General features: G+C 43.1%; 1 protein-coding gene across 2 annotated transcripts in view; it reads left to right on the top strand.

The window, feature by feature from the left end:
• The first annotated feature begins 3,448 nt into the window (after positions 1 to 3,448).
• Positions 3,449 to 27,080, top strand: part of LOC123766599 (zinc finger protein 271-like) — a 96,292-nt gene continuing 72,660 nt past the window's right edge. The window contains exon 1 of one of the 2 annotated variants that reach the window (XM_069308163.1): positions 3,449 to 3,574. The gene's annotated coding sequence lies outside the window, so the exon portion shown is untranslated. The remainder of the gene's footprint in view (positions 3,575 to 27,080) is intronic. The other variant, XM_069308164.1, reaches the window with a different exon arrangement.

Raw genomic sequence — 27,080 nt, 5'->3', positions numbered from 1 at the left:
GTGCATAATATAGAGAGATGAGAGCAGAGTTGAAATCTCTGAATATGTTAGGTATTAAGTCACTGCACATCCTCTCTCATGTGTATTTTATATATATAAATGCTGGACTGTAATGTCAATCCTGACCGTAATAGAACCCATGAGCACCACACCAGAAACAAATACCTATTTGATATTCCAAGAGTACGACTTAATCAAACTAGAAATGCTCTACAAATCAAGGGACCCAGAATGTGGAATGACCTTCCCAATCATGTTAAAGACTGTACCTCTCTCAACCAGTTTAAGATAAAAACTAAACACTACCTAATTAACTCCATGTAACCTACCTTACCCCTAAATGTCAGCCCATGTCTGTTATTTTAAACAATGCGGTTTGTCGACCAAATTGTATACAGTATTTGCTATTTTTCTGCCATGTTCCTCCTTTTTTATTTTTATATTTTCTCAACACAATTTATACTTTAATCTCAATTAGTATTAAGTTTTAGCTTTAGTGTTTTTCCTGCCCGAAACGCTTTGCGTAATAGTGGCTTTAGGCATTGTATGCACTAGCTCTATCTATAAATCCATCAATGTTTGCATCACACCTTGTATGTATGTATTTTACCTGAATAAACATTTGAATTTTGAATTTTGAATTTGAATTAACATCAGAGGAATCAGCGGGAGGTAGGTACAGGAAGGAAGTGATGTGGTGGAGGCTGACTCCATACACAGCTTCAAGTGTAGATATGATATAGAGCCCAATAGGCTCAGGAACCTGTACACCTGTTGATTGACGGTTGAGAGGCGGGACCAAAGAGCCAGAGCTCACCCCCCGCAAGCACAATTAGATAAGTACAGAGACTCAGGATAGTTACTGTAAGGTAGTCTTTAATATTAGTGAGTGAGGATGGAATATCATGAGCAAGGGATGTACCAATGGATGAAAAGAACCTACTGAATTCAATAGCAGTGTCTGAGGCCGAAAGCACACCATCGTCATTGGACAGGAGAATTGGATTTTTATTTAAAATCTTTTTTGAACCCAATATTTGGGAGATAGTGCTCCATGTTATCTTAATGTTGCCCTTAATTTGGGTAAATTTATTTTCGTAGTATTTTATTTTGGCTCTTCTAATTATTTTAGACAGCATGGATGAGTAAATCTTTGAAAATTCTTTGGAGACGACTCCTAACCTATACTTCTCAAGGTCACGTTTTTTATTAATAGATTTAAGTATACCCTTTGTAAGCCATGGAGTGTTTAACCTTTTATTTGTAACTTGTTTCGTTAGCATAGGACAGTGGGAGTTATAAAGGTTCAGAGTTTTCTGAGGAAATGTTTGCACTGCTAGGTTGATGTGCATTATGTCACCTAATTCAGCCTCCCAGTTGATATTAGCAGCAGCAGCAATAAAGTTGCTTATAGAAGTTTCATTGTGCAGCCTAAAGCTTATCTTCCTTGTATCTAGAGGTGGTGTATTAATGTGGGTTAGGAGAAATGAGGGGTAATGGTCTGTTATTAATTCTACTAGAATTTACCTACTTAAAATTATGTGTTAGATTAAGGACCTGCCCGAAACGCTGCACGTACTAGTGGCTTTACAAAATTGTAAATACCATGCTATGTATCCTCACAAACTATAACACAGATATACATATACATATCTCACAAAATAAATAATGATAATAGATGTCTTTGTTACAACCCTTGAGACTTAGTACGGTTCTTTTCCCGCAGTGATCAAAGTATATTAGATTCAGATTCAGATTCAGATTCAGATGTTTATTCAGGTAAGGTATATACATACAAGTGATGTTACATTAATGGATTGATATATAGATAGAGCTAGTACATACAATGCCTAAAGCCACTATTACGCAATGCGTTTCGGGCAAGAAAAACATTAATATCTAGAACTTAATACTAATTGAGCATAAAGAATAAAAGATGTTGAGAACAAATACAAATAAAGATAAAAAAAAAAGGGGGAACATGACTGAAAAAGCAGCACAAATACAATAGGTTGACAAACAGTGTTGATTAAAAAAAAAAGAAAAAAAAAGAAAATAACAGACATGGGTTGACAATAGAGGAGTGAGGTAGATTACAGGGAATTTATTAGGTAGTGTTTAGTTTTTATCTTAAACTGGTTGAGAGAGGTACAGTCTTTAACATGGTTGGGAAGGTCATTCCACATTCTGGGCCCCTTGATTTGCAGAGCATTTCTAGTTTGATTAAGACGTACTCTAGGAATATCAAAACTGTATTTATTTCTGGTGTGGTGCTCATGGGTTCTGTTACAACCTTCTATGAAGCTTTTAAGATCAGGATTGGCATTATAGTTTAGCGTTTTATATATGTATAATACACATGAGAGAATGTGCAGTGACTTAATATCTAACATATTAAGAGATTTGAGTAGGGGTACCGAGTGATGTCTGGGGCCAGAGTTGGATATTGTTCTAATAGCGGCTTTGTGTTGGGTAATTAGAGGACGTAAGTGATTTTGGGTAGTAGAACCCCAAGCACAAATACCATAGTTGAGATAAGGATAGATAAGGGAGTAATAGAGAGTCACCAGAGCAGGGCGTGGTACATAATATCTGATCTTAGAAAGAATGCCCACAGTTTTTGAAACTTTTTTTGATATATTTAGAATGTGTCCCTGGAAATTCAGCTTGTGGTCAATGAGAATGCCAAGGAATTTGCCATCTAATTTGTTACAAATTTGGGTATTGTTTATTTTGAGATTTATAAGACTAGAGGATTTATTGCCAAACAGAATATAGAAGGTTTTGTCAATGTTAAGGGTGAGTTTGTTGGCAGTTAGCCAAAGATGGACTTTATTTAGCTCAGTATTTACTGTGGCATTTAGAGCAAGAGGGTCAGGACTGGAGTAAATGAAGGTTGTGTCGTCAGCAAATAGAATTGGTTTGAGGTGTTGGGAGGCATTTGGAAGGTCATTAATAATTAAATCGGCCTTGCCAACAGGTGTCTGAAGGGGGGGGGGGGTGAAAGGAAAACACTGCATAATTTGGGAAAACAATGTAACTACGCTAAGAGTGACAAACATAACAATTAAATGGTAAAGATAATAGCCAGAAATATTCTTTAGCATGCAATAATATAAATAAAAATCCTTACTGAGCAATGACCATAATCACCAGCACATGAATTAATAAATGGGATAATTACACAATCATTTACCCAGAGAACCGAGTATTTAGCTATAAAAAAATAAATAAATAAATAAATAAATGAATAAAGATAAATAAAGTAAACATCAGGTAAATCCAGATAAATATATATAGACGCAATTTGTGCGTCATTACTCATACTTTGAAAAAAATTGTCTTATTACAAAAATATTATTTGATTTCTAATAATATTCTAATTGCTATTTGAGTTTGGTAATATTGGCGTGAGATATTTTCTCAGCGACAGTTATTGTTGTCTGCGGCTTTGTTGATCTTCTTGTTTGACAACAAATAAGTCCAACATCGCTTGAGCTGGTTTCTTCTCGTGGGTGTTTTACTAATTATCCTCACAATACGAAGGTGCATGGTGTTAAGATTGACATTTGAGGTAAGTCTGATTGTTTATGTAGTAATGTTTCACTGGTAGAAGCTGTAATTGCGACAGGAAACTGGAAAAGTATTATGGGGGCACCTCTGTGCGTTTTGATTCTGGCCCGGTTTTCCCGACTTGGTGCTTTCTCCTGATATATTCTTACTTGTGCTCTCCCTTAATATTTTGCACAGTAATTGTTTAGCTACCTAATTATGCTTTATTGCTTTACGTTTTAATGTCAGGCAAAACTGTCTTTAGGGAGTTTTTCACTTTGTGGTGCTTGGGGACTTCAACCTACGGCACCTGAAATGGAAGCACCTGGCTAATACAGTAATAAGAACATAATAACAAAGGCAACTGCAGAAGGCTTATTGGCCCATACGAGGCAGCTCCTATCTATAACCACCCAATCCCACTCATATACATGTCCAACCTGCGCTTAAATATCAGAAAGAATACCAGGAAGTAGCCTAAATGAACAGGCACATGCAAATGACCTGCTACGGATGTGCGACAGGTTTGCCTTAAACCAGCAAATAGTAGAACCAACTAGGAAGGAGAACACGCTTGACCTCATTTTCACTAATAATGATAAATTGATCAGGAACATAACGATTACAAATACCTGTTACTCAGATCACAACTTAATTAAAGTTATGACAACCATGGGGAGTAGACCTTCAAAACCAGTCCAGATTCCCGGTGGAGGAGATTTCAGCAAATTCAACTTCAATAATAAACAGATAAACTGGGAGCAAATAAACCAGGACTTCACAGAAATAAACTGGGAAGAACAGCTAGAAAATGCAAACCTGAACCAGTGCCTGGAAAAAATAAGCTCAGTAGTACTAGAAATATGTTCAAACTGCATACCCCTAAGAAAAAAGAGGAAGAGATGCAGATTGGAACGGGAGCGTCTTCCCCTATTTAGGCGAAGAAAACGAATCGCGGAACAACTTGAGAGTCGCACCCTATCTCAAGAACGGTGAAGAAGGTTAGGTAGAGAAATAGAAACAATTGAACGCAAGCTACAAGAATCATACAAAATCCAAGAGAGGCAAAGAGAGCAAAAGGCCATCAGTGAAATAGAGAGAAATCCGAAATATTTGTTCTCCTATGCAAAATCAAGATAAAAAACCACATCTTCTTCTTCTTCTTGTTGATAGGTGCAGTTTGCATGAAGGGTTTGTCCTCCCGATGACTGCACCAGTACTGATGTTGTTGGACCCGTTTATGTTGAAGATCATCGGAGCTACCAAGGTGCTTGTTGCGTTGTGCTGTAGATAGAGGAACGGTGATTAAAACAGAGGTGTGTGTTGTAGGCAGACTTGCCGCACCGTAGGGCGGTGTGTTGTGTTTATGGCGTCAGCTGATCCTTGGTGCTGCGACGAGGCAGTTGTTTTCTGTGTTTAGCTGTTGGTGGCGCCAGGTATAAATGTGGCGCGGGTCAGATGTGACCCAATTTGTTGGTCGACTGCAGATATTTAGCCAGTGCTTTGACTATTTGGTATTTTTCTTGTAACGAGTGGTCGCCACCTCCTAATATATGCTCGATGGTGAAGGGTATTTTAAGTGCGATAAAGACTTGTTTGAAATTTACTCTGGCACTATAATGTCGGGAGCAGTGCAGGAGATAGTGTTCGACTGTTTCAGGCACCTGACAGTGAGTACAGAGTTCATTGATGTCTGTTCTGTACTTAGAGCTGTGTGCTGCTAGTTTGGTATGTCCCAGCCTTAATCTGGTCATCGTTACATCAATTTCTCTGCTTTTATATCATCTAGTATCGGGCCCCTGCGAAAGGGAGATGGAACTTTCACCGATGACAACAAAGAAATGAGCGAGCTACTGAGGAAGCAGTACGACTCTGTTTTCAGTGAGCCATTAAACACACTAAAGGTTGATAACCCAAATGAATTTTTCATGGATATGATACCAACATCAAATCATATATCAGACGTCACCCTATCCCCACTGGATTTTGAAGAAGCCATAAACAGTATGCCTATGCACTCTGCACCAGGTCCGGATTCTTGGAACTCCATATTCATCAAGAACTGTAAAAAACCACTATCGCAGGCCCTCCACATTCTGTGGAGACAAAGCCTAGATACTGGTGTTATTCCTGATATACTAAAAACAGCAGAGATAGCACCACTTCATAAAGGAGGAAATAAGGCAGAGGCAAAAAATTACAGACCGATAGCACTAACATCGCACATCATAAAAATTTTTGAGAGAGTGCTAAGAAGTAAGATCACAAAATACATGGAATCAGAGCATCTCCATAACCCCGGACAACATGGTTTCAGAACAGGGCGCTCTTGCCTGTCACAGTTGCTGGACCACAATGATATGGCATTAGATGCTATGGAAGACAAACAAAACGCTGATGTAATTTACACAGATTTCGCAAAAGCTTTTGATAAATGTGACCATGGTGTTATTGCACATAAAATGCGTTCAAGAGGAATTATTGGAAAAATAGGCAGATGGATCTACAATTTCCTGACCAACAGAACCCAATGTGTAATAGTCAACAAAATAAAATCCAGCCCATCAACCATGAAGAGCTCAGTCCCCCAGGGTACTGTGCTTGCTCCAGTACTTTTTCTCATCCTCATATCGGACATAGACAAGAACACAACCTATAGCACTGTATCATCCTTTGCAGATGACACTAGGATCTTCATGAGAGTAGGCAACATAGAGGACACGGCAAACATCCAGTCAGATGTAGATCAGGTCTTTCTATGGGCTACAGAAAATAATATGGTGTTTAACGAAGATAAGTTCCAGCTCAAGCGCTATGGAAAAAATGAAAATATAAAAACGGAAACCACGTACAAAACTCAGGCAAATCATAACATAGAACGAAAAGGCAATGTAAAGGATCTGGGTGTACTCATGTCGGAAGACCTTACCTTTAAAGAACACAATAAAGTAGCCGTCACAACTGCAATAAAAATGACAGGTTGGATAACAAGAACTTTTCACACTAGAGATGCTATACCGATGATCATACTTTTCAAAACGCTTGTGCTCTCTAGAGTGGTGTACTGCTACACAATGACAGCCCCTTTCAAAGCTGGAGAAATTGCTGACCTGGAGAGCGTGCAGAGATCCTTTACTGCTAGAATCCACTCAGTAAAACATCTAAACTATTGGGACCGACTAAAGAGCCTAAATCTGTACTCCCTTGAGCGCAGGCGGGAGAGATACATAATAATTTACACGTGGAAAATATTAGAGGGTCTGGTCCCAAACCTGCACACAGAAATAACATCACATGAGACCAGAAGACATGGTAGGATGTGCAGAATACCCCCGTTGAAAAGCAGAGGTGCAACAGGTACTCTGAGAGAAAACTCTATCAACATCAGAGGCCCGAGACTGTTCAACACGCTTCCGCTACACATAAGGGGCATAACTGGCAATCCCCTCACAGTGTTCAAGAGAGAACTGGATAAGCACCTCCAAAGGATACCTGATCAACCAGGCTGTGACTTATACGTCAGGTGGCAAACAGCCGCGTCCAACAGCCTGGTTGATCAGTCCGGCAGCCAGGAGGCCTGGTCAACGACCGGGCCGCGGGGATGCTAAGCCCGGAAGCACCTCAAGGTAACCTCAAGGTATGCTCGTGGTGTTTTGCCTTCCCAGCACTCTTTATGGGTCCGTCTAATTACCACAAGCTACCACAAGTTACACAAGCTTCACAAAGCTTCCTGGCAATACGTTAGTAATGAATAAATATGATATGTTAGGTTAGGCTGACCTAACCTGACTTAACCAAACCAAACCAAACCAAACCAAATATACCAAACCAAACCAAACCAAATATACCAAACCAAACCAAACCAAACCAAACCAAACCAAACCAAACCTAACCTAACCTAACCTAACCGTCGCTTGGATCGTCGACTTGATTTGGCATCACCAGCTCTTAATTTCGTCAAATTTCATTATAAAAAGATACTTTTTCAGATTAAAATTATGTTTTTTCATGTTGTACATTTACCACTAACATTATAATGAGTAAATATATCATATTTATTCATTACTAGCATATTGCCAGGAAGCTTTGTGAAGCTTGTGTAACTTATGGTAGCTTGTGGTAATTAGACGGACTGCTCTTTATCATATAATACTTTGAAAATACTGATGGTTTTGGCCTCCACCACCCTCTCACCTAACTCTGTCCAACTGTCTACCACTCTGTTTGGAAAAGAAAACTTTTTAATATTTTTTTCTGTAACTTGATGTCCTTAGCTGGAATCTGTCCTCTTGTTCCAGAACCTGTTTGTGTCAGGAGTTCTGATGTCAATTTGGTTGATTCCTGTTATATTTATTTATTTATATATATATACAAGAAGGTACATTGAGTTTGTGAGGATACATAGCATGGTGTCTACATTTTTGTAAAGCCATTAGTATGCACAGTGTTTTGGGCAGGTCCTTAATCTAACAGATAATTTTAAGGAGGTAAATTTTAGCAAAATTTATAAAAATGATAACAGGTACATTGCAAGAAAATGAGACGAGAGAGATTAGTAGGTACAGAATATTAAAGCACATCGGTAGCTCTGATTGACAGCATTGACAGCTTGATTGGTAATTTAGCAAAGCTTAATAGGCACAATACAGCACATTGATAGCACATATAAGATGACAGCAATGATCACAATAGTAAAGTTGTTTGGCTTAGGTACATAAAGATTGGGGGATTGGGTAGCACTAGATACAGTGCAATTGTAAAGCACAAGGTAGGAAACTATGAAGATGAAATTAAGTACTTTTTGAATGAGGCAAAAGTTGGACAGCTTTTCAATTCATTAGGGAGTGAGTTCTATAGACTAGGTCCCTTTATTTGCATAGTGTGTTTACACAGATTAAGTTTGACTCTGGGGATATGAAAGATATATTTATTAATGGTATGGTGTTAATGGGTCCTATTACATCTGTCCAGGGAGAGTTTCAAAGCAGGGTTTGCATTTAAGAAGTGGGTTTTGTAAATGTAATTGACACAAGAGAATGTGTGGAGTGAGTTTAGCATGTTTAGGGATTTAAACAAGGGGGCTGAGTGTTGTCTGAAAGCAGAGTTTGTTATTATTCTGATAGCAGATTTTTGCTGGGTGATGATAGACTTGAGGTGGTTTGCAGTGGTTGAACCCCATGCTCAGATACCATAATTCTGATTATGGTATCAGATATGGTATCAGCCCAACAGGTGTGGGTACCAGCCCCAAAGTGGTGGTGGGGGTAGATATTACTGTGGGGTATCAGCCCCACAGTGGTGGTAGATATTACTGTGGGGTATCAGCCCCACAGTGGTGGTGGGGGTATTAGCCCCACAGTGGTGGTGGGGGTATTAGCCCCACAGTGGTGGTGGGGGTATTAGCCCCACAGTGGTGGTGGGGGAATTAGCCCCACAGTGGTGGTGGGGTACCAGCCCCACCCAGGTGGGGTATCATTATGGTAATTAAGATTAGTGTATAATATAGTGAGAGGAGAGCATTGTAGGGTACATAATATCTGATCTTAGAGAGTATACCAACTGTTTTAGAAACCTTTTTAGTTGTGTGTTGTATATGGGTGCTGAAGTTGAGTCTCTTGACTAAGTACAGGCCAAGGAACTTTCCATCATTTTTATTATTGATGTTAACATTGTCTATCTGAAGCTGAATTGCATTTCTTGATTTGCTTCCAAATAAGATATTACTGTTATATATTGTTATATTATTATATATTGTTATATTATATTAGATATTGCTATATTATATTAGATTAGTTATATTATATTAGATATTGTATATTATATATTAGATATTGTTATATTATTATATTGCTGTGTTTTGCTATAATTACTTTCTATTTTACAGCAGATTTAGTTTTCATCTGTTCCTGAAATTGCTTATCTTATTGTATCGTGACATTATCTTAACTATATGCTTACTGATATTGATCCAGATCGAAATCTTCTGTCCCATATCCACACTAATCAGCACATTGATCATCATTATTGCAGGTATTACACAGCAAATCTTGCAAAAAACAAACTCCTAAATAGCACCTGCTTATCAGTTTACAACCAAAATGTTAGGTCACTTGGTAAACATTTTGATGATATAAATGCACTTCTTACAGCACTAGGTACTAAATTATCTTTCATCATTTTAACAGAAACTTGGCTAAGTAATAACTATACCCAACTCTACAATTTAGCTGGTTATAAAGCCATTCATAACTGCAGGCCTAATAAAAAAGGTGGCGGTACAGCATTATATTACAAAGATACCTTCACTTGCAATAGTGTCATTAGTGATAGAGACGACTATTGTGAATATACCTTTGCCAAGTTCTCCAGTAAATCCCTTAAATCCTCCCTGACTATCGGTGCCATCTATAGATTTCCTAATACCAACATAGCTTTATTCTCTGACAATGTAAGGAATCTTATCATAAATAACAATCTCAACAAAAATCACATCATTCTGGGAGGTGATTTCAATATTGACCTGGGTCTTCAAAACAACCCTCAAGTTGACTATTTCTGTAACAGCATGCACTCCTGTATGCTAATCCCCACAATCACCAAGGCCACCCGAGTCACTCAAACATCTGCCACTACCCTGGATCACCTATGGACTAATATAACAGCTCCCCTTACATCTGGGGTAATTTATGACAGAACAACTGACCACTATCCTACTTTCCTCATAGCAAACATTGACACATCACCACCAGAAACCAAAAAACTTTCATTCAGGCTACATAGTGAATCAGCTTTAGGCAATCTCTCTAATGCACTCCACAATATTAACTGGGAATCTGAATTTAATAATTCACAGGATATAAACTCATCAACTAACCTCTTTCTCTCCAAAACTCCGCCTCTACAACACTCACTGTCCCCTCCTTACCAAACAAGTAACTGATAAAAGAAAAAATAACCCGTGGCTCACAAGTGGCATAATTAAATCAATCAACAAAAAACATGAATACGAAAAGAAATTTAGGTGTGGCCTAGTTTCAATGGAAGTAGTTAAAAGGTACTCATCAGTGCTTACCAGTATCATAAGAAAAGCAAAACTTTCATATTATGAGACTAGATTCAAAGAAGCAAAAGGCAACATGAAAAGCACATGGAATACCATCTCTAACATCCTGGGAACTAAACAACACTCCCACAACCAGATAACACTCTCTAAGGATGGCCTTACACTGTCATCTGACTTAGAAATGGCGAATGAATTTAATAGCTTCTTTTCATCGATTGGTGCTAACCTTGCAAGTAAAATCCCACAGACTCAGACACATATCAACACATATCTCCCAGGTAGCTATCCAAACTCTCTTCTCCTCTCACCAGTCAGCCCGTCAGATGTTGTGTCCATCATACACTCACTAAAAACCAAAGCTGGGAACATCAGTGAAATCCCATCCATTGTATACAAGAGCGCCTCCCATGCCCTTGCGCCACCTATAGCTCTGCTGTTCAACAAATCCCTTGAGTGTCATACCTTCCCTGATATCCTTAAAAAAGCAAGAGTAACGCCAGTTCATAAAGGAGGTAATCCGTCAGACATAAACAACTATAGACCAATATCGAACCTACCCATACTATCAAAAATATTTGAAAAAATTATCTACAAACAGCTCTACTCCTATCTCGTAAAATTCGACATTCTTAGCCCCTGTCAGTTTGGATTCCGCTCTCAAAAGAGTACCAACGATGCAATTATTAGTCTCCTTGATATAATTTACTCAGATCTTGACAAAAATGAGTTTCCAATTGGACTCTTCATTGACCTGAGAAAGGCCTTTGATACTGTTAATCACGATTACCTCTTAAATAAACTCCTTCATTATGGAATCCGAGGCCATGCACTGGACTATATCCAATCCTATCTTAGTGATAGGCACCAATGTGTAGCCATCAATAATATAATCTCTCCCATTCTACCAATAACTGTTGGAGTGCCACAGGGCAGCATCTTGGGACCTCTTCTTTTTCTTATATACATTAATGATCTGCCTAATGTCTCTAACATTCTGAAACCTATTTTGTTTGCTGATGATACTACCCTCATCTACTCCAACCCCAACCCACATACACTAAATGGTGGTGTTAATAATGAACTAAAAAAAGTCCACTTATGGATGTCAACCAACAAACTAACACTTAACATAGAAAAGACCTACTACATCCTATTTGGAAGCAAATCTACAAATGCAATTCAGCTTCAGATTGACAATGTAAACATTAGCAATAAAAATGATGGAAAGTTTCTTGGCATATTCCTAGACAAGAGACTCAACTTCAGTACCCACATACAACACATAACTAAGAAAGTCTCTAAAACAGTTGGTATACTCTCCAAAATCAGATATTATGTTCCTAACTCTGCTCTCATCTCTCTATATTATGCACTAATCTATCCCTATCTCAACTATGGTATCTGTGCATGGGGTTCAACCACTGCAAACCACCTCAAGTCCATCATCACCCAGCAAAAATCTGCTATCAGAATAATATCAAATTCTGCTTTCAGACAGCATGCAGCCCCCTTGTTTAACTCCCTAAACATGCTAAACATAATCTCACTCCACAAATTCTCTTGTATCAACTACATTTACAAAACCCTGTTCTTAAATGCAAATCCTTGTCTGAAACTCTTCTTGGACAGATGTAATAGGACCCATTATCACCACACCAGAAATAAATATCTCTTTGATATCCCCAGAGTTAAACTTAATCTGTGTAAACACTCTATGCAAATAAAGGGACCCAGTTTATGGAACTCACTCCCTACTGAATTGATAAGCTGTCCAACTTTTACATCATTCAAAATCAATACTAAAAAGTACCTAATTTCATCTTCATAGTTTTTCACTTTTTGCCTTAAAATTGCACTGTATGAATTGCTACCCAATCTCCTAACCTTTATGTTCCCAATTTGAACATCTTTACCATTGTGATCATTGCTGTTTTCTTATATGTGCTGCCAATCTGTTGTATGGTGTTTATAAATCTTGTTTATCTGTATCTTTTGCTACCCAGTCTCCCAATCTTTATGTACCCAATCTGAACATCTTTACCATTGTGATCATTGCTGTCTTATATGTGCTGTCAATCTGCTGTATGGTGTCTATTAATCTTGTTTAAATTACTAATCAAGCTGTCAATGTAATCAATCAGAGCTTTAATATAACAATGTGCTTTAATATACCTACTTATCTCTCTCATCTCATTTTTCTCTTGTAATGTATCTTTATCATTTATCAATTCTGATTGAAATTACCTACTTAAAATTATCTGCTAGATTAAGGACCTGCCCGAAATGCTGTGCGTACTAGTGGCTTTACAAGAATGTAAATACTGTACTATCCAATGTATTCTCACAAACCCAATGTACCTTCTTGTATATATATAAATAAATAAATAAATAAATAAATAAATAAATAAATAAATAGATGTAGTAGGTCTTTTCAATGTTTAGTGTTAGTTGGTTGACATCCATAAGTGGACTTTTTTAATTCATTATTCACAACATTATTTAATGTGTGGGTTGGGGTCTGAGTAGATGAGGGTAGTATCATCAGCAAACAATATAGGTTTAAGAATATTAGAGACATTAGGCAGATCATTGATGTATATAAGAAATAGGAGAAGTCCTAAGATGCTGCCCTTTAATTTTACAAATGGTGATCATATAATAATAATATTAATAATAATGATGTTTATTCAGGTAAAAGTACATACATACAAAATGAGTTACAAACAGAATGCTGGATTTCTAGATAGAGCTAGTATATACAGTGGCGCCTCGATTAGTGAGTTTAATCCGTTCTGGCACCGAGCTCGTTATGTGGAAAACGCGTCTTAAGAAACAAATTTCCCCATTTAAAATAAAGGAAGTAAATTTAATCTGTTCTACTCCCAAAAACATCCATACTTGTATGATATTTTATAATGTAAATATAATACTGCACATGTAATTATAAATGTTTTGTTGTACTGTTTTCATGTTTACATTACCTTATGAAGAGTCATTGCTGGCTTGAGGGAGATGATGGGGAGGTGGGAAGGAGGAGAGGGGTTATGGTGTGGAAGGAGAATCCACCTCTTAGTCAGGCAGGCTCTTTCTTCTTGGGAATTTCACCCCACTGGGACTGGGTTGTGGTTCACTATCACTGGCTCTTCTTTTCTCTACTTTTGCAAAGAACGTATCATTGACAATTGCTTTTGTCTTTGTTTTAGGATGTTCCTAAAACGAGACAGCAAATTGTCATTAAACATGTTTACACACCAGGTTGTCACTGCTTTATCAGGGCAGCAGCTTTTCCAAGAATGCGGTCACCTTTTCAAACATTCCCAACACTTCCCTGATCTCACTGGAAGAGGCAGCATCCTCCCTTACCTCCTCCTCCCCTTACTAATGGTGCAAATTGTTGATGAGGACCTGCCATACTCCCTGGTGAGATCAGTCACACAGACACCACGCTCATACTTTGTCATAATTTCCTTCTTCAAATCCACAGTAATTGTGTCTTTCTTTCTCTTGACAACACTATCTTTAGCAAGCAGCTTCTTTGGCGACATCGTGCGTTACAAATTATAGTCACAAAACTACAAAAAAAAAAAAAAAGTGCAAATAAATGCAGAGGGATGCTTGTCGTGCGCTATACAATAACAACACTGGCGTCGGAGACGTCCGAGAATTTGCGAGAACCCGTGAGATGCTTGGAAGTACCATGTGGTTTTGCTCGTTAATAGAGGTGAAGCTCGTCAATAGAGACAAATTTGCTGCGAGTGGCTCGCTCATTACTCGAAATGCTCGTATATAGAGCCGCTCGTTAATCGAGGTGCTACTGTACTTTGAGGTGAGTCCACTCTGAACCACCAGCCAGGTCGGACGTTCCTGAGGTCTCTCTGCTGGTGTTTACATTGGACGCTTCTCGGTTGCCCTGGCGAGTGGTCGTTGCCACTGCGGGGTGACTGTTTTTTCAGTCTCAGTATGGGGACTTACGTGCCGCCACTGTGGAGGAAGGAGTCAGCTGGGCTGACATTTACCTGACCTGTAAGGTGGATATTGGAGTCATCAGCAACACACTGTTTGATGTTATGAACGTGAAAGTGGAAGATCTCGTTGGTCTGCAGGTCATTCGCGAGGACAGAGTGGTTGTGAAGTTCGTCGAGAATGGCTTGTTCCGGCAGTTTATCGAAAAGTATGAGGATCGGAAGGTGCGGCTGAGCAACGGTCGAGGCTCTGTGACTGACGAATTTTAGTGTTGAGTACACATACGTGTCTATTAAAAATTCTCCGATTGAAATGTTGGAGGATCTTCTCCGTCGGGCTCTTGCCAGGTATGGGCGTGTCAAATTTATTCGTGTGTATAGGCACATGTCCGGAGCTGTCAAGGGGCTCATTAATGGTTACAGGATGGCTAAGATGGTTCTTCGTGGAAATGTGCCTTCATCTCTATCGATTGCTGGCTATACAGTCGGCTTCTTCTACTGGGGCAGACTCGGACATGTTTCAAGTGTGGTCATGTTGGCCATATGGCTGCTGCCTGCACCACTCGGATGTATGAATGGGTTAACCAGTTTAATGAAAATGATTTTCCTCCTTTGCACGAGCAAGAAGATCTCTCAGTTCTGAGCAGTACCCCTTGTATGGGAACAGATGCAGTGGTGGATGGCGCCAATCTGGGTTCTACGAGTGCTGCTTCATCGGTTGCTACTAGTGGAGATGACGTCCGTACTGATGTGTCGTCTCCCGGACGGTCTGGTGGGGGTGTTGATCTCCCTACAAGCCTGTGCGTGCCCGTGCAGGCCGACTCCGAGGGCGAGTGTGCTGCGGTGACTGTCATCTCTGGTGAGGTGGTAGATGCAGTGGTAGGCATTTCATTGGTGGATGTGTGTTCCAGTGCTGAGCTGATTAGTGTGCATCGGAACCCACAGCAAGTGATCCGGGATGGCATTGATGCGGCTCAGCCGGCTGCTCGGACAACTGAGGTAGTGGCGGAAGTACATATGGAAGTACATATAAGCACATACATATGTACATTCTCCCAGTCGTGGTTCTGGACGACGTGAAGCAGATTGCACGTTGCCTGTCGGTAGTAGACAGGCACAGCCTGAAGCGACGGAAATTTGGGGGTTCTCTTCAGAACATCCTAGGTGCAAGGAGGAGGTTGGAAGACGGCACCCCCCCTTCCTTGATGGCTGTGCAGTGTGACCCTATGGTTCCCTCTGACTCGGATATTCCGCCTTTTGGTGGGGGCGTGTCTGTGATGGATGATGGAGTCCCTGAAATTCATGGAAGTGGTCCACCACCTTGAGGTCCACAGAATGTGGACTAGTGGGATACTGTGAAGGGAGTCCAGGAAGAGTCGGTAAGGGGTGATTTGGTGGTAAGGCTCCAGAAAAGTTCTGTGGGTAAGCTTTCCGATGTGGCTCCCTCTCCGGTAGTTTTGGGGGATGAGGTTGAAGGCTCTTCTGTTGGGTGTGATGCTACCCTGGGATGTAGTGGTAGTATTGTGTGAGTGTGGTCCTCTCTGTTTATTTTCTTAATGGATGTGTGGATGACTTGCGCGTCATTGAATGTTAATGGGTTGATTTGCTGTTTGAAGCAACATCAGCTTGTGTCGGTGGCCCGCTAACACAAGTTGGATGTTATATTTATTCAGGTGCATAATGTTAAGTGTATGGACTGACTGGAGGAATTGGAATGGTTGTTGGAATATTTCGAGGTGTTGCTGAACCCTCCTGTGTTATCAAAGGGTGGCACGATGATATTGTTGGCGAAGAGGGCGAGTTTGGTAGTGGTGAGTTCGGAAATGGATAACTGTGGTAATATAATTTTGGCACATGTGTCGTTTATGGGTTCTGTGTTTTCCTTGCTGAATGTGTATGCACCCTCAGGGACGCATAGGCGAGCTGAGAGGGAGTTGTTGTTCTCAGATGGTTTGCTTTATTTTTTATGGAATGACACTAGGAGGAGGATTTTTGGTGGTGACTTTAATTGTGTAATTTTGGTCCGGGACTGTAGCACTCATGCTCAGGCATCTGTCTCTCCTGCTTTAGTTAGGACGTTGCAGTCTGTACAATTCCATGATACTGTACCTGTTTCCTGGCAGGTGGTGTCCCGGCCTATACTTTGGTTAGTAGGGATTATGGTTCTCGCATTGATCGCGTGTATGTGCACAAATCTTATGGTCAGATCCTCTCGTGGACGACTGTTCCAGTCTGGTTTTCGGACCATAGTATGGTGGTGGTGGGCGTTGTTGTAAATGATCAGATGCGGTTGGGTAGGGGATGGTGGAAGCTAAATTGTAGTATGCTTAGATGCCCGTTGGTGATGCAGGAATTTGGTGTGATGTGGAGAGCCCTGGTGAGTCAGAAAGCTGACTTTGTGTGTCTGCTGGATTGGTGGGACTGGTGTAATGTGGAGTGCAAACGTTTCTTTGTTTGTTTATCGAAGCGTCTTGCGGCGGAACGGTATGGTCTTTTGAATTTGTTGCAGGCTCGATTGCGTCAGCTTTATGGGCTCATGGACCAGGGTTTGGATAGGTTTGATGAGATTGTCTTGTTGAAGAGAAGGATAAATGGGTTGCGGGAGGAGGTGGCTTAGGATATTCATATCTGTCTATTGACGTGTGAGCATTTAGAGGGTGAGAAAGTCTCTGCACACTTATTGGGTAAAGTTAAGTCTCCTAGGTACTCTACCGTGATGACTGGTAATCGCAGGGTGGATGGTATGGTCCTCACTAATACTGATGGATTGGTGTGTTATCGCAAGCTGTCTTGTGCATTTTTTCACCTCCGGCCTGCTCATGCGTCGCCTGAGCCATCCTGGTCTTTGGACAGAGTGCTCTCCTATCTCTATTCTCAATTTGTTGTGGACCTTTTGGTTCAGGATTGTTTTTCGAAGGCTCTTTTCCTGTTGGCATTGGCCTCTGGGGATTGGGTCGGGGAGCTTCATGCTCTCCTCCGGCACAGGGGTTTCTGCTCTTTCGGTTGTGGAGATAGGTTTGTTCATCAGCAGCTGTCTCCTTCTTTTCTGGCGAAGAATGAGACTGCTGCTTTCCGGAGGGGTCCTTGGATTGTTGATGCTTGGTTGGTCAGGCCGGGGGTGCATCATGTTATGTGTCCGGTTGTGACCCTCCACCATTATTTGCGCGCCACGTCTTCTGTGTCCGAGGACGCGCTTTGGGTTGATCTGGTTTTCCTTCTTCCCAGTTCGCGGGTATGGGTCTCTCAGGTTGTCCGCAGGGTTATTAAGGAGCCATCTCAAAATGGTTTAAGTCCAAAAATGCAAAAATGGAAACTCGTTCGATTTCAATCAAACTTTTTTGACAAGTTCTATATGAAAAGTGTTTCATCTGGTCCAAGTTTCAGCATCGTAGCATAAATATGAAGGGAGAAAAAAATATTGAGGTAGTTGTGAAAATTATGCCAAAATGGTCAAAATCGATTATCAATCAAAAGTGTCAACTGAAATCATAGCTATGACTCTTTGCTATCACAATAGCATGTATTAAACAAATATTATAATTAGTTTAATTGGAAAAAAAATTTAAGAAAAAAAAAAATGTATTTTTTTTTCTCTTTTTCAAAATTTTTTTTTCATTTTTTCCGCCGATTTGCATCAAACTTACACACATGACTGTACGTAAGCCTATCTGTAAGGATGCCAATTTTGGAGAAAATTGGTTGATGTCAACCTCAGCCACAGATTTTAGAACCTTAGACTTTATTCATTTCTGTTTTTTTTCAATTGACACAAACGTTTACATAACTGATTCATTTTTTATTCAATTTACATGAAACTTACACAGTATATGTGGAGGGCATGTCTCTACATTTGGTTGTTTTCATTTTTCTCTAAGTTCATTTATTGATTTTATAATAGCAATAAACATGCCATATTTTCATAATTTTTTTGGGGAAGTTTGAACATTTGTATTAGGAAAACTAAAGATGTTTTGGAAATTCTAAACCATGCAATCCTTTATTATATGCTAATGTGTCAGAAAAGTGTCACAGAATAATTATATCTGAAACGTGTGTTCTGAAGTGTAGACTTGAAAATGTGTAAAAAAAACGTTGAAAAAAAAAAAAATCTCCCTTTCTATTTACGCTGCAGTACTGAAACTTGGGACAATTTCAGCACTTTTCATATACAACTAGTCAAATAATATTGGTTGACATTGAACAACTTTTCCAACACCACTCTAATGCCCCCTTAAGTCTAGCCAGCCTGCGGTCTATCCCTGTGCCCATGACGTTCGTAAGTTCGCTGCTCTTGCTGGCGTTTTTGGGAACATGTCCTGGGCTGACATTCGGTCATGGGGTTTTTGGCGGTCGAACAGAGTCGTGGCTGCACGCTACCTTGTGAATGTTCCTGGGTCTAATCGGCCCTGTGTCGCTTTGGGTCGGCAGCTGCAGCCTGTCTCGACTTTGAATTGAGGTGTGAAACACCAACCGCCTCCCGGGTAAGTCCCCTTTTTTCCTTAATCTTTTGTAAAGTAGCTCTGGGGAGCTGTAGGGGCTCCTCCCAGAAAACCAGCATTGAATGTAATGAAACGCCATTTTCTGGGCGAGTCCTGAAGCTCCCTGGCAACCCTCCCTTCCTCCAGTCGGCGGTTTTCGCGTATTTTGATATCCAGCCTCGTAACTGGAGGTGTGGATCGCCGGCACGTAGGTCTGGGGGCTCCCTCTTCCCCCTCCCGGGAAGAGGGGGAGCTGTGCAGACATGCGGTGCAGCTCGTGTGACGTTATGCTTGTTTGCTCGTTTTCCCTTGAGGGAGTTCTGTCCACTTGTTTTGTTATTTTTGTTGGTTTCACCAGAATAGGGGTTTGTTTTGTGGTGCTTACCTGTCTGGGTGCCTGTCCTGGTCGATGGCAGATACAGAATGCTCCAAAATCACATGTGCGTTTCTATAAGCCATTGCTCCTTGTGCCTCTGTGAGGGGGCCAGGTTCTGACCATGGTCCCCGGGAGGCCTAGAACTCAACCCACATCGACTGATGCCAAAAGTTAGGACTATCCCTATCAGCCTGGATAGCTCCAGGGAACCTCCGGGACTCACCCAGAAAATGACGTTTCATTACATAAAATGCTGGTTTTATGAGAGTAGACAAAATAGAGGACACAGTAAACCTCCAATCAGATGTAAATCAGGTCTTTCAGTGGGCTACAAAAAATAATATGTACTGTATTTAATGAAGATAAGTTCCAGCTCCTGGGCTACGGAAAAAATGAAAATATAAAAGGAGAAACCACGTACAAAATGCAGTCAAATCATAACATAGAATGAAAAAGCAATGTAAAGGATTTGGGTGTCCTCATGGCAGAAGACCTTACCTTTAAAGAACAGTAAAGTAGCCATCACAACTACAAGAAAAATGACAGGTTGGATAACAAGAACGTTTCAAACTAAAGATGCTATTCCAATGATGATACTTTTCAAGACATTAGTGCTCTCTAGAGTGGAATACTGTTGCACAATGACAGGCCCTTTCAAAGCTTGAGAAATTGCAGACCTGGAGAGCGTGCAGAAATACTTTACTGTACCTGAATCTCTTCCCAACTGACGGACACTCTTGAGGCTAGCTGAATCTCTTCCTGACTGACGGACACTCTTGAGGTAAACTGAATCTCTTCCTGTGTGGGACCATACAAAGCGATCTTTTCAAGACTACCTTACAAATTGATCTTTTCCTGTAATCTTTTCAATACTACCTTATGCTCTACAAGCTTGGTTACATACAACCTACAAGTTCTAAAGCCAAGGGTGTACGTGAGTGTGTTATTTGCAAGCACACAGAATGAAGAAACAGGAAGCGAAAATTTATCTGTACCTGGTGCACTGTGAGCGATGTCGCGCTGTGTACTATGGACTACTTCGTTGATTATTACTCACTTCCGAAGTACTGAGTGTGTAATACAGTGTGTTACTGTGTGAAACTGTACATATTGTAATTTTAAGTGATTTTTTAACAGGTAATATTGTGACAATAAACATTTATTGTGGACACATTACTGACACATGTATCACAGTTCCAGGGAACATTATGAATGTTCTACTGTATACATATTGTAAAAGACACAAATATGCATCATATACGATAAAAAAACAAATAAAACCGCATTGGAAATACACAAAACAAATAATTGAAAATATATTTGTGGCAACACCCGGTGCTTGAATGGCCCGCGCGACCGTGTCTGGGTGAGTCATGCACGGGCGACCAGGCCCTGATGACGTCACAGCGCACCTTGTCCACGTCCCCACAGCCAAAGTAAGTGGAATTTGGTACTTATTTTTACATAGACATGTTCAGGAAAGAGAATTTATAATTTTACGAAGAACAAAGAATTTTTTGGGAGCACTTCATTTCATGCGCACCGGGGGAATTTCTCAAAACTCCGCGCAGCATGGTGGTTAAGCCAGATCCAGTAACATAAATTTCTCTTAAATATTTGATTTACATCAAATTATATATTTTTGGGTTATAAATTTAGTTTAGCAACATTATTATGATAATAAGAGCTATAAAAAATACTTATTTTTGAACTGATTTATTAACACTTTCGCCCGGGCATGACGCAGCATTGCGTCATCGGTTTACTGTCGGTAATACCGGGGATGACGCAGCATTGCGTCATCCACTTTAAATAATCTCCAAAAAATAAGGTTTTTATCCGATTTTTTTGGGACTGGTTTTAAAGTGTGTGCCGATGTCTTCCCATTTTCTTTGTTGAGCCTCGTGGCCCTCAGGTGGCTTGGCACATGCCGTGGGCCCATTGTTTTCGCTCCACTGTTGTGACCAATGTCGCCTCCCCTCGCATCTCAAACGTGTGAACATTTCGGCTATTTTCCGTGGCAATATTTCTTACTGCGGCTTTAGAAACTATCTACCCTTACTCCACGATGGATAGTGATCATGAACAAGGCCCTTCCAGGAAGAAAATTGCGAAAGAAAGGCTTGAAAAGGAAGGAAATTGGGAGTGAGCTGGAAGGCGTCTGAGCGCTCACTCCCGGCTAACGCATGGCCCATCTTCAACTCGTCGGCGGTTGGAGCGTGACCAGGTTTTATATTTTATATGCTAATGTTCCTCTAGAGAATTCTATTGCGCACCCATTAAGACCAAAATGAAAGACCTAGGACAAAAATTAAGGTGACCAGAGTGAAAATAGTGAAAACATTTTATCGCGTTTGCGCGCTCCTGGGAAACTCGTTCGCACTTTCTCTGTTTGCTGCGGGTAATTAGCCGGGCTTTTGGAGTTTATATGCATTTAGTGCTGTAGAGAATTCTATTGCGAACACAATGATGCCAAATTTAATCTCGTAGGACGAGAATTAAGGTGACAAAGTTGAAGAGAGCATACACTTTTCAGAATTTACGCGCGCTCCTGTGACACCCTGGGTCCCATATCGCACTATTGAGGGGTGGCGTGCGGGGTGAGCGAAAGTGTTAATTTTATTATTTCGAAGCCGTAGATCACTGAACTGTGGCGACGAAATCAAACAAAACACGCCTGGTGTTGTGTTCGATTTCCAGTAATATAAATTTCTCTCAAATATTCGATTTACATCAAATTATATATTTTTGGGTTACATATTTAGTTTAGCAACACTATTATGGTAATAAGAGCTATAAAAAATACTTACTTTGGAACTGATTTATTAATTTTATTTCGAAGCCATAGATCACTGAACTGTGGCAGCGAAATCGAACACAACAAGCATGGTGTTGTATGGACAGGGATTAGACCCGTCCACTCGTGCTGGAGTTGTGCCGCCAATAACGTGAATAATTTCTCAAATAGCAGATATCTATCATATTACAGTATATTTTTGGTTTTATTTAGTTTAGTTTAATTAGGATAATAAAGAGTTATTAAAACACCAGTTTTAGAAATGATTTATTAATCTGAAACGTTCGAAGTCATTGGTCACTGAACTATGACAACACAGACGAAAGTGAGTGAAACCTCACTGTAAAGTGAGGTTTACTGTACAGTATTCCCTTATTTGTCCACCCTCACTCATCTTGTTTCATCACAGAAAATGTATATAAGAAGATTTCAACACATTAGCTAGCTATTCATGCTTCAGCCTTTAAATTAATTTACAAACATACGTGTGCCACAAATTGGTGAATGAAAATCATTGAAACTCAGTTGTTCACTTGTGTGGACGACTCTGGCTGGTGTTTGGTTAATATGCGTCACTTCTTGTGGACCATTCTGGCTGGTGTTTGGTTCATATGATTCACTTGTTGTGTGGTCCACTTGTGTGATCCAACTTGTCTTATGAAGGAATAATTAATTGTAATCTGTGATAGAATGAGACAGTTTTTCACCACGCTGTGAACTCTGTCCCAACATCGTAAGCTTGTGGACCACTTGTGGTCCACTTGTGTGGTCCACTTGTGTGGTCCAATTGTGTGATCGAACTTGTCATATGAAGGAATTAATAATTGTAATCTGTGATAGAATGGGAAAGTTTTCCACCAGTCTGTGAACTCTGCCTCGACGTTGTAAGCAAATCCGAACATCCCCCGCTTCGGCGAACCATTGTTTGTCGAACCGGGCAAGTAAATCCGGCCTGAAAAGTGTGCGACCTAGCCAGAGATTCGTTGAATCGAGGTTGTACTGTAAAGTTCATTGTATAATTGCATTCCAAGTTAGTTCTTGTGTTGTGACCTGTGTTATCACAGGTCAAAATTAATAATTCCTTCATATGACAAGTTGGATCACAAGTGGACAAGTGGACCACACAACAAGTGAACCATATTAACCAAACACCTCCCTCTCTCCCTCACCTCCACTCTTCCCTCACCGCCACTCTTCCCTCACCTCCACTCTTCCCTCACCTCCACTCTTCCCTCACCTCCACTCTTCCCTCACCTCCACTCTTCCCTCACCTCCACTCTTCCCTCACCTCCACTCTTCCCTCACCTCCACTCTTCCCTCACCTCCACTCTTCCCTCACCTCCACTCTTCCCTCACCTCCACTCTTCCCTCACCTCCACTCTTCCCCTCACTGCCACTCTTCCCTCACCTCCACTCTTCCCTCACCTCCACTCTTCCCTCACCTCCACTCTTCCCTCACCGCCAATCTTCCCCTCACTTCCACTCTTCTCCTCACCCCCATTCTTCCCACGCTATCACTCTTCACTCACCGCAACTCTTCCCTCACTGCCACTCTTCCCCTCACCTCCACTCTTCCCTCACCCCCCACTCTTCCCTCACCCCCCACTCATCCCCTCACCTCCACTCTTCCCCTCACCCCCACTTTTCAATAAAAAAAAATAAAAAAAATAAAAAAAAAAAACTTTCCTCACCTCCACTCTTCCCCTCACCCCTCACTCTTCCCTCACCCCCACACTCTTCCCTCACCCCTCACTCTTCCCTCACCCCTCACTCTTCCCTCACCCCCCATTCATCCCTCACCCCTGACTCTTCCCTCACCTCCACTCTTCCCCTCACCACCACTCTTCCCTCACCCCCACCCTTCCCCTCACCCCCAACTCTTCCCTCACCTCCACTCTTCCCCTCACCTCCAGTTTTCTCCTCACCCCCACTCTTCCCTCACCCCCACTCTTCCCCTCACCTCCACTCTTCCCCTCACCTCCACTCTTCCCTTCACCCCCAATCTTCCCCTCACCTCCACTCTTCCCCTCACCTCCACTCTTCCCCTCACCTCCACTCTTCCCTCACCCCTCATTCTTCCCTCACCCCCCACTCTTCCCTCACCTCCACTCTTCCCTCACCCCCACTCTTCCCTCACCCCCACTCTTCCCTCACCCCCACTCTTCCCTCACCCCCACTCTTCCCTCACCCCCACTCTTCCCTCACCCCCTACTCTTCCCTCACCCCCCACTCTTCCCTCACCTCCACCCTTCCCTCAACTCCACTCTTCCCCTCACCTCCACTCTTCCCCCTCACCTCCACTCTTCCCCCTCACCTCCACTCTTCCCCTCACCTCCATTCTTCCCCTCACCTCCACTCTTCCCTCACCTCCACTCTTCCCTTCACCCCCAATCTTCCCCTCACCTCCACTCTTCCCCTCACCTCCACTCTTCCCCTCACCTCCACTCTTCCCCTCACCTCCAATCTTCCCCTCACCTCCACTCTTCCCCTCACCTCCAATCTTCCCCTCACCTCCACTCTTCCCCTCACCCCCACTCTTCCCTCACCCCCCACTCTTCCCTCACCCCCCCACTCTTCCCTCACCCCCCCACTCTTCCCTCACCCCCCCACTCTTCCCTCACCCCCCCACTCTTCCCTCACCCCCCCACTCTTCCCTCACCCCCCACTCTTCCCTCACCCCCCACTCTTTCCTCACCCCCCACTCTTCCCTCACCTCCACCCTTCCCTCACCCCCCACTCTTCCCTCACCCCCCACTCTTCCCTCACCCCCCCCCACTCTTCCCTCACCCCCCCACTCTTCCCTCAACCCCCCCACTCTTCCCTCACCCCCCACTCTTCCCTCACCCCCCACTCTTCCCTCACCCCCCACTCTTCCCTCACCCCCCACTCTTCCCTTACCCCCCTCCCACTCTTCCCTCACCCCCCCATTCTTCCCTCACCCCCCACTCTTCCCTCACCCCTCCCCACTCTTCCCTCACCCCCCCACTCTTCCCTCACCCCCCCACTCTTCCCTCACCCCCACTCTTCCCTCACCCCCCACTCTTCCCTCACCCCCCACTCTTCCCTCAACTCCACTCTTCCCCTCACCTCCACTCTTCCCCTCACCCCTAATCTTCCCTCACCTCTCTTCCCCTCACCCCTAATCTTCCCTCACCTCTCTTCCCCTCACCCCTAATCTTCCCTCACCTCTCTTCCCCTCACCCCCACTCTTCCCTCACCTCCACTCTTCCCCTCACCCCCAATCTTCCCCTCACCCCCAATCTTCCCCTCACTGCCACTCTTCCTCACCTCCACTCTTCCCCTCACCCCCACTCTTCCCTCACCTCCACTCTTCCCTCACCTCCACTCTTCCCTCACCCCCACCCTTCCCCTCACCCCCCACTCTTCCCTCACCTCCACTCTTCCCCTCACCTCCACTTTTCTCCTCAACTCCACTCTTCCCCTCACTGCCACTTCCCTCACCCCCACCCTTCCTCTCACCCCCCACTCTTCCCTCACCTCCACTTTTCTCCTCACCTCCACTCTTCCCCCTCACCCCCACTCTTCCCTCACCCCCCACTCTTCCCTCACCCCCCACTCTTCCCTCACCCCCCACTCTTCCCTCACCCCCCACTCTTCCCTCATTCCCCACTCTTCCCTCACCTCCACTCTTCGCCTCACTGCCACTCTTCCCCTCACCTCCACTCTTCCCTCACCCTCCACTCTTCCCTCATCCTACTCTCCCCTCACTGCCACTCTTCCCCTCACCTCCACTCTTCCCCTCACCTCCACTCTTCCCCTCACCTCCACTCTTCCCCTCACTGCCACTCTTCCCCTCACCTCCACTCTTCCCCTCACCTCCACTCTTCCCCTCACCCCCCACTCTTCCCTTACCCCCCACTCTTTCCTCACCCCACTCTTCCCTCACTACTCTTCCCCTCACTCCCAATCTTCCCTCACCTCCACTCTTCCCCTCACCTCCACTCTTCCCCTTACCTCCACTCTTCCCCTCACCTCCACTCTTCCCCTCACCTCCACTCTTCCCTCACCTCCACTCTTCCCCTCACCTCCACTCTTCCCTTCACCCCCAATCTTCCCCTCACCTCCACTCTTCCCCTCACCTCCACTCTTCCCCTCACCTCCACTCCTCCCCTCACCTCCTCTCTTCCCCTCACCCCCACTCTTCCCCTCACCCCCACTCTTCCCTCACCCCCTACTCTTCCCTCACCCCCCACTCTTCCCTCACCCCCCACTCTTCCCTCACCCCCCACTCTTCCCTCACCTCCACTCTTCCCCTCACCTCCACTCTTCCCTCACCTACTCTCTTCCCCTCACCTCCACTCTTCCCCTCACCTACTCTCTTCCCCTCACCTCCACTCTTCCCCTCACCTCCAATCTTCCCCTCACCTCCACTTTTCTCCTCACCTCCACTCTTCCCCTCACCGCCACTCTTCCCTCACCCCTACCCTTCCCCTCACCCCCCACTCTTCCCTCACCTCCACTCTTCCCCTCACCTCCACTTTTCTCCTCACCTCCACTCTTCCCCCTCACCCCCCACTCTTCCCTCACCCCCCACTCTTCCCTCACCCCCCATTCTTCCCTCACCCCCCACTCTTCCCTCACCCCCCACTCTTCCCTCACCCCCCACTCTTCCCTCACCCCCCACTCTTCCCTCAGCCCCCACTCTTCCCTCAGCCCCCACTCTTCCCTCAGCCCCCACTCTTCCCTCAGCCCCCACTCTTCCCTCACCTCCACTCTTCCCCTCACCGCCACTCTTCCCCTCACCTCCCCTCTTCCCTCACCCCCCACTCTTCCCTCATCCCACTCTCCCCTCACTGCCACTCTTCCCCTCACCTCCACTCTTCCCCTCACC

Source organism: Procambarus clarkii, chromosome 62 (assembly GCF_040958095.1).
Source record: "Procambarus clarkii isolate CNS0578487 chromosome 62, FALCON_Pclarkii_2.0, whole genome shotgun sequence".
In the NCBI taxonomy this organism is placed as follows: Eukaryota; Metazoa; Arthropoda; class Malacostraca; order Decapoda; family Cambaridae; genus Procambarus; species Procambarus clarkii.
This window is presented reverse-complemented; position numbering and strand designations above follow the sequence as displayed.